This window comes from Erpetoichthys calabaricus, chromosome 1, assembly GCF_900747795.2.
Source record: "Erpetoichthys calabaricus chromosome 1, fErpCal1.3, whole genome shotgun sequence".
Classification (NCBI taxonomy): Eukaryota; Metazoa; Chordata; class Cladistia; order Polypteriformes; family Polypteridae; genus Erpetoichthys; species Erpetoichthys calabaricus.
The window spans coordinates 331148298-331154465 of record NC_041394.2 but is presented as its reverse complement, the minus strand read 5'-3'; the positions used below and the strand labels follow the sequence as shown (position 1 = coordinate 331154465).

General features: G+C 41.0%; 1 non-coding gene and 1 pseudogene across 1 annotated transcript; both read left to right on the top strand.

The window, feature by feature from the left end:
• The first annotated feature begins 3649 nt into the window (after positions 1 to 3649).
• LOC114645056 (U2 spliceosomal RNA) lies at positions 3650 to 3834 on the top strand. The gene has a single exon (XR_003715112.1). It is a non-coding gene; the product is annotated as a U2 spliceosomal RNA (small nuclear RNA).
• Positions 3835 to 5197: 1363 nt separating this feature from the next.
• On the top strand, positions 5198 to 5361 carry LOC114645059 (uncharacterized; annotated as a pseudogene).
• The last annotated feature ends 807 nt before the right edge of the window (positions 5362 to 6168 follow it).

Below are 6168 nucleotides of genomic sequence, written 5' to 3'. Positions count from 1 at the left end.
GGAAGAGTTTGGCATCGAGAGCAGATATTTTGGCCATGTGTACATATTTAGGAAGTGTTTTTCCTCTTCCAACAAGATATGTTGGGATCTTCAACAAGGTCTTCTTCCAGTTTATTTAGAGTGTGCAAATATGTAGTCATCTGGAGGGCAGATATGGAATGAGATGTCTGTAATGGTGGCAGGAACATAAGTATTATTCAGTTTAAAATGGATTGTATCTTTTTTCCAACTTTTTGTCAGCTACTTTTGATAGATTACAATTGTAAACATAAATAATTTGTACAGTTATGGTTTTCCATATCAGCAGGCTATAGCTTTGGAGAAAAAGCACAGGGTGTTTCAGGAGAAGTCTTTGGCATGTAATAAAAAAATGTACCATGTTATTTGTGAACAGATGAACACTGGAAGGAATTTGCCAGTGGTCTGTCTGGACCATGGTACAGGACAAATGATTGGATAACAATTTAAAGAACCTAAATTGGTTATTACTATGGGGAAAGTTGTCAGTTAGAGAACAGTTGTATAGATATCATTTTACCAGAAATCCAGAGTCTCCAAGAGCAGGTTGTGGGGAAGACGCATCCATTAGGCAAGCTTTTTGGGATTGTCACTAGGTGGATTCACAGTGGGATCCAATTTAAATATTGTTACGAAAATGTGGAGTAACCTTGACTTTGACTTAATGATACAATACTGACCTTTGTATGTCTGCGGACTCATATAATTCCTCATTATTTTATTTTTGAGTGTGGTGATGTCAGAAATTTGATAAGCTCAAAATGCTTTAACCCTATAAAGCCTGCTATATGAATGAATAGTCAGAAAATTCTGTTTTTTCAAGACTGTTTATTGGTTCCTTTTGAGAGTTCAAAAACAATTTTTTTTAATATGAACTGGAAATATGATTTGTTTTTGTATCACATTTGAAACACCAGGCATTTCAAGTCAACCAAAAACTGTGTGCCTTTAGAAAAACCTTAGCACACACAAATATGTTTTACAACATTTAACAACTTTTTACAACAGGTTTAGTACTTTACACTGTGCGTAAAGTACATTTGGCAACTTGTTTGTGTTTCGTGAAATGCCAAAAACAGTTTTTGTTTTTGTTTAGACAAAGGTTGACTTTGCATTTCTCACAGTAGACATGTGAGAAGTGACTTCCTGGGCAGTGCTTGCACCTCTGTCTTGTTTTCCAAGTTGGTAAATGGTCAATGCCATCCTTTCTCACATCAGGGGGTACAGCAACAGCTCGTCTTTTACGTGGGGGTATTTTCTCATGTTCTGGAGAGGACAGTGGACTGCCATACCGGATCTTGCCTTTTCCTGCACTTGTGAGAGAAGTCCCAACAGAAGCTTGAAATCTTCGCAATGGCATTGGTTTCTTCCTAGGTTCCAGTTCTTTCCGGTCTCTCTTGTAAAGATTCCATGCATTTATGACTGCCACAGTGACAGTGTGCCACCAAATGTACAGATACCATCTTCTGGATCTAAAGGAGAACTTGTAAAGAGCAGACAACATGTCAAGAAGGTCAGCACCACCCATATATTTGTTGTATGTCTCCACAATAGCTGGTCTTGGCACCATTATGTACATTTTGGATTTTCGATCCCAGCGTTTCACATTTGTCACTGGTTCATCTCCAACAAATGAGGAGAGTAGGTTCACAGCCTTGTTGTCACAGCATCTCACAATGATAGTGTTTTTCTGATTCACTCTGAAATCCCATGACCCTCTTTCTTTTTTCTTCAAATCATTTTCTTCCATCATACTGCAGTTCTTTACCCTGTTCATTCGAACTGTTCCCAAATAGTAGAGTCCTCGTTCTTTCAGGTGATCCACCAGAGGTACTGATGTAAAATAGTTGTCAGCAAAAACCTTGTGATTTTGTCCTGCTGGAAGGGTTGAGGTCAATTTCAGGATAACATCTCCGGAAACACCAACATCAGATTTCTCCTTATCTGGATTTTCCGCACCTTGGCAGACAGCAAAATCATACAGGAACCCACTTTGTCCAGCACGTGCCCACATCTTGAACCCCCATTTGTGAGGTTTTGATGGTATGTAAACACGCAAGTTAGACTTACCTTTGAAAGGCACCATTACTTCATCCACCGCATGAAATTCTTCAGGAGGTATGAGAAGAAACTGTTGGCGCAGTTTTTCTAACCATGGTCTGATTTTCCACAGTTTGTCTTTCTTCTGGTCGTCAGACACACTGAGGTTGTCTTGAAAATTAATCAGTGTCAGCAATTTAAGGAATTGTTCTTGAGACATCACATCACAGACTGTGGGGTACCTTGTCTCCATCTCCCAATAGGCTCTTACATTGGGCATCTGTACCAACCCCATGTGCATGTACATGCCAAGAACCTGTTCAATTTCTTTGGGTGTTGTGTTTGCTGATGTTCCCAGTTTCTGTACACTGTACATGTTAGTTTGTTGTGCAAATCATTTCATCAGAAACAAACTGCTTGAAATACATGTATGGTGTCCACTCTGACCTTTCTTTAGAGACGTCCTCAACATGTCTATCAAAATCAACACTTGGACTTTTATATGGCACTTTTCTCCATCTGTACTCTTTCTTTTTTACTTTGCCCTTTGCTGACTGCTTTATTGTGCTCTGTTTTGGCGTTACTGGGGTGTCTGTTTTATCTACAGGTTCATCTTCTTCACCACTACTATCTGATCCCTCTGTAGCAGCCATTACCTTAGGAGTCCATTCCTCATCACTACCATCGTCATCTTCCTCCCCTAACTGTTCTATGTCACTTGAATTTCCATCAGTTATCATATTTAAGACATCTTCTACATTGTACTTCTTTGCCGTCTAAATATTCAAATCATAATCAAGCAAACAATACATTGTTACATTTACAAATTATATACTATTTACAACTGACATAAACATAAAATTATACTCAAAATATATACTGAAAGAAATATTCAAGCTTAAATTGAATAATATATTTAGTGCAGTTTGAATTACTGTACATATAATACAAATTTAATCAAGAAATGCACTAAAACAACAACTGATGCACTGACCCATGAAATACATTTGTATACCCATAGTATCATATTTGATTCACACCTTTTCCTGACAGTTTTTCTATAAAATGTTTAATGAAAAACTAAGTTATGATGAACTGTTTCACCCTAGTAAAAACTTATTTTGAAATATAATCACATTAATTTCATTTCACTTACTGTAACTGTTTCAAAATGAGGGCATCTTATCACTTGAAAATGCTGCTAACTTCCACCTAGCATGTGGCCATTTTGGATTCTTGAAAAAAAGAGGCCTTTGCCACCTGTGATGCATAGATCATCCACCAGGGGGAGAAAACATGTATATTATTGTATACAACTGGTTTTTGAGGAAAATACTAATCCTGTTGCTAAGGAACAGGCCTTAGAAATACCTGTATCCAATATAATACATATGGCGTTATAGGATTAATCCAACACTGCAAAGTAAAGACAGCAGTGACCATCGTAAAAAGACTGGAGACTGCAATCGGTTCAAAGGTGAAATATGACAGAGAAAAATTGGGGTTTTCTACAGCCAAAGAAAGATGGAAAAGTATATTTTGACTTTCATTGTAAAAAGTTACTTCCATGTTTTGTAAATAATTTCTTTATATATTTCGGTTTTGTCTGTTCAATTAAAAAAAACTGTTCTTATCAGTTTAAAATCTGGTATGTCCCCTACATGGGGACCGTATATTAAATTGATTTCTGAAACTAGGAGAAGGAATAGGGACTTCCTCCATCCACTCCACGCATCAACCTGGTATTGCAATACCTGCAGGAATGGTACACTTTCTCATTTACCGGTATAAAGACAGACAAGCAGCGTTGGCTGGAGCGTGGTTAGTAGCAGGGATAGAAACAGCAAGGGCAAGGTTAAAAAATGAATAAACAAATAAATAAATCTCTAAATCCGGCTGCATGTCGGCAGAACACCATGTGGCTGTTATCCGCTATTGCTTGTAGTGCTTCCTGCATTCCAATAGATGTCAGACAAGGCTTAGAATTAAAAAGCTGGTGTTGTGGGATGAGTACAGTGCTGCTGGACGACCAAGCCTATACTGCAAGAAGTCATGAAGCAGTCCTGCAGGCTGTCTGCTGTCACTGAAGTGCCCCCTGTGTTTGAGGCTTTGCTCTCACAGCCAGGCCAGGATGTGCCTTCTCCTCTTCATCTTGCAACTCGAAGAGGTGTGAACGTAGTGTCTTGAGGGACATCTAGTTCTGCCACTGGCATCTCCATTGATATCTCCTTTCTTTTGTGTGCATCTGGCAGCGGGAATGGAGGAATTTAGGTGCTGGTAGTGATTGCTATTTTAAGCCATTCCCCCTCCTTGCCTGGCCTCTCCCCCCACTGTCTCGTTGGGCCTCACTCGTTAGGAGGCAAGCAACCAGCTGGGACAGAAGAATAACTTGGTTAGCACAAGGAGTGTGAGGTATGGCATAGAGGATGCTATTGCCTTTTGGATTAAGAGGGATGTAGACAGTTGGGGTTTTGCTGCACTTTGAGCTACATTTTTTGTATGAAAATGTGCTATATAAATAAATGTTGTTGCAGCAAAGGAGAGGTAGAAGGGTCTTTTTTGGTTGGGATTGTGGGTGGAGGGAGTTGCATTCTCTTGATATCTTCTATAGTTAACAGTTCCCCTTTACACTTGCTCTGGTGTGAAGAGAATTTCCTGTGGAATTCTCACAACGGGCTGACTTGGAGGGCAACATCCAATGTAACACATTGTCTGAATTTGTGATTGTCGCGGAGAGAGCATTGGAAGGAGCGGCAGGATTTGATCTTGGCATTGCTGATGAGAGAATCATTCTGGCTGAAGGAGAGGCAATTGTTTGGACAGATATTTGCCTGACGGTGCCAAGTGGTTGTTATGGCTGGATTACCCCAAGATCAGGACTGGCAGCGAAATGGTTTTTGAATGTGGGAGCCGGGGTGATTGACAGAGATTATTGGGGAAATGTTGGGGTGTTGCTATTTAATTTCAGTAAAAAGGACAATGTTTTAAAGAGAGGGGATAGGGTGCCTCAGTTGATCTGTGAAAGGATTATGGTTCCACCTGTTGTACTTTGTGATGCTTTGGACAACTCTGTTAGTGGGGAGGGTGGTTTTGGGTCTACGGGGCTATAATTTGTTTGTGATTTCCTGACAGTGATGTTATTTTTATTTATTTTTTTGATAAAAAAAAAATCTGTTCTTATCGGCTTAATATCTGGGAAGCATATATAAAATTTTTGGAACAAGGAGATGGAACCGGGGCTTGCTCCGTCCACTCCATGCATCGAACTGGTATTGCAGTACTTCCAGGAACGGTGGGTGCACTTTCTCTTTTACTGGTGTAAAAACAGAAAAGCAGCATTGGCTGAGCCCTGGCTAGTAGCAGCAGAAAGAAACTTCAGTGAGGGCAGGGTTTAAAAAAATAAATAAACAAATAAATAATGCTTCAAATCCAGCTGGCTGCATGTCGGCAGAATGGTATGTGGCTGTCAGCCGCTATTGCTTTTACAGACAATTACTACGCACACAGCAGCGATGGTGAAGCCTCCCTTCCGGATGAGCTGAACAACTTCTTTCCATGGTTTGAGGCGCAAAACAAAGAGCCTGCAAGAAAAGCAACACCTCCCTCCACTGACCAGGTACCCTGTCTCTCCATACCTGATGTGAGGAGGGCTCTATCCAGAGTCAATCCGCGCAAGGCTGCAGGACCTGACAACATACCTGGTCGTGTGCTCAAAGAATGTACCAGTCAACTGGCCGGTGTCCTCACAGACATCTTCAACACATCTCTGAGCCAGTCGTCAGTCCCAACATGCTTCAAGTCGACCACCATCATACCATTGCCGAAGAAATCATCAGTGACATGCCTGAATGACTAATGACCAGTTGCACTCACGGCAATCATAATGAAGTGCTTCGAAAGGTTAGTCATGTCATACATAAAGACTAATCTCCCTGCCTCCCATGACCTTCCTGTCTGCTCAGAACTGCGATGTGTACATGCTGCAGGAGTGTGCCCTCCCACCTTCCGGGAACTACCGCCACCTGGGCAAACAGTGGTCTCACGGCCCTTCCTACTGGTCGGGAGGTGGCGACAACAAGGCAGCGGGGATCGCCGTCCTTGTCAGGGGGA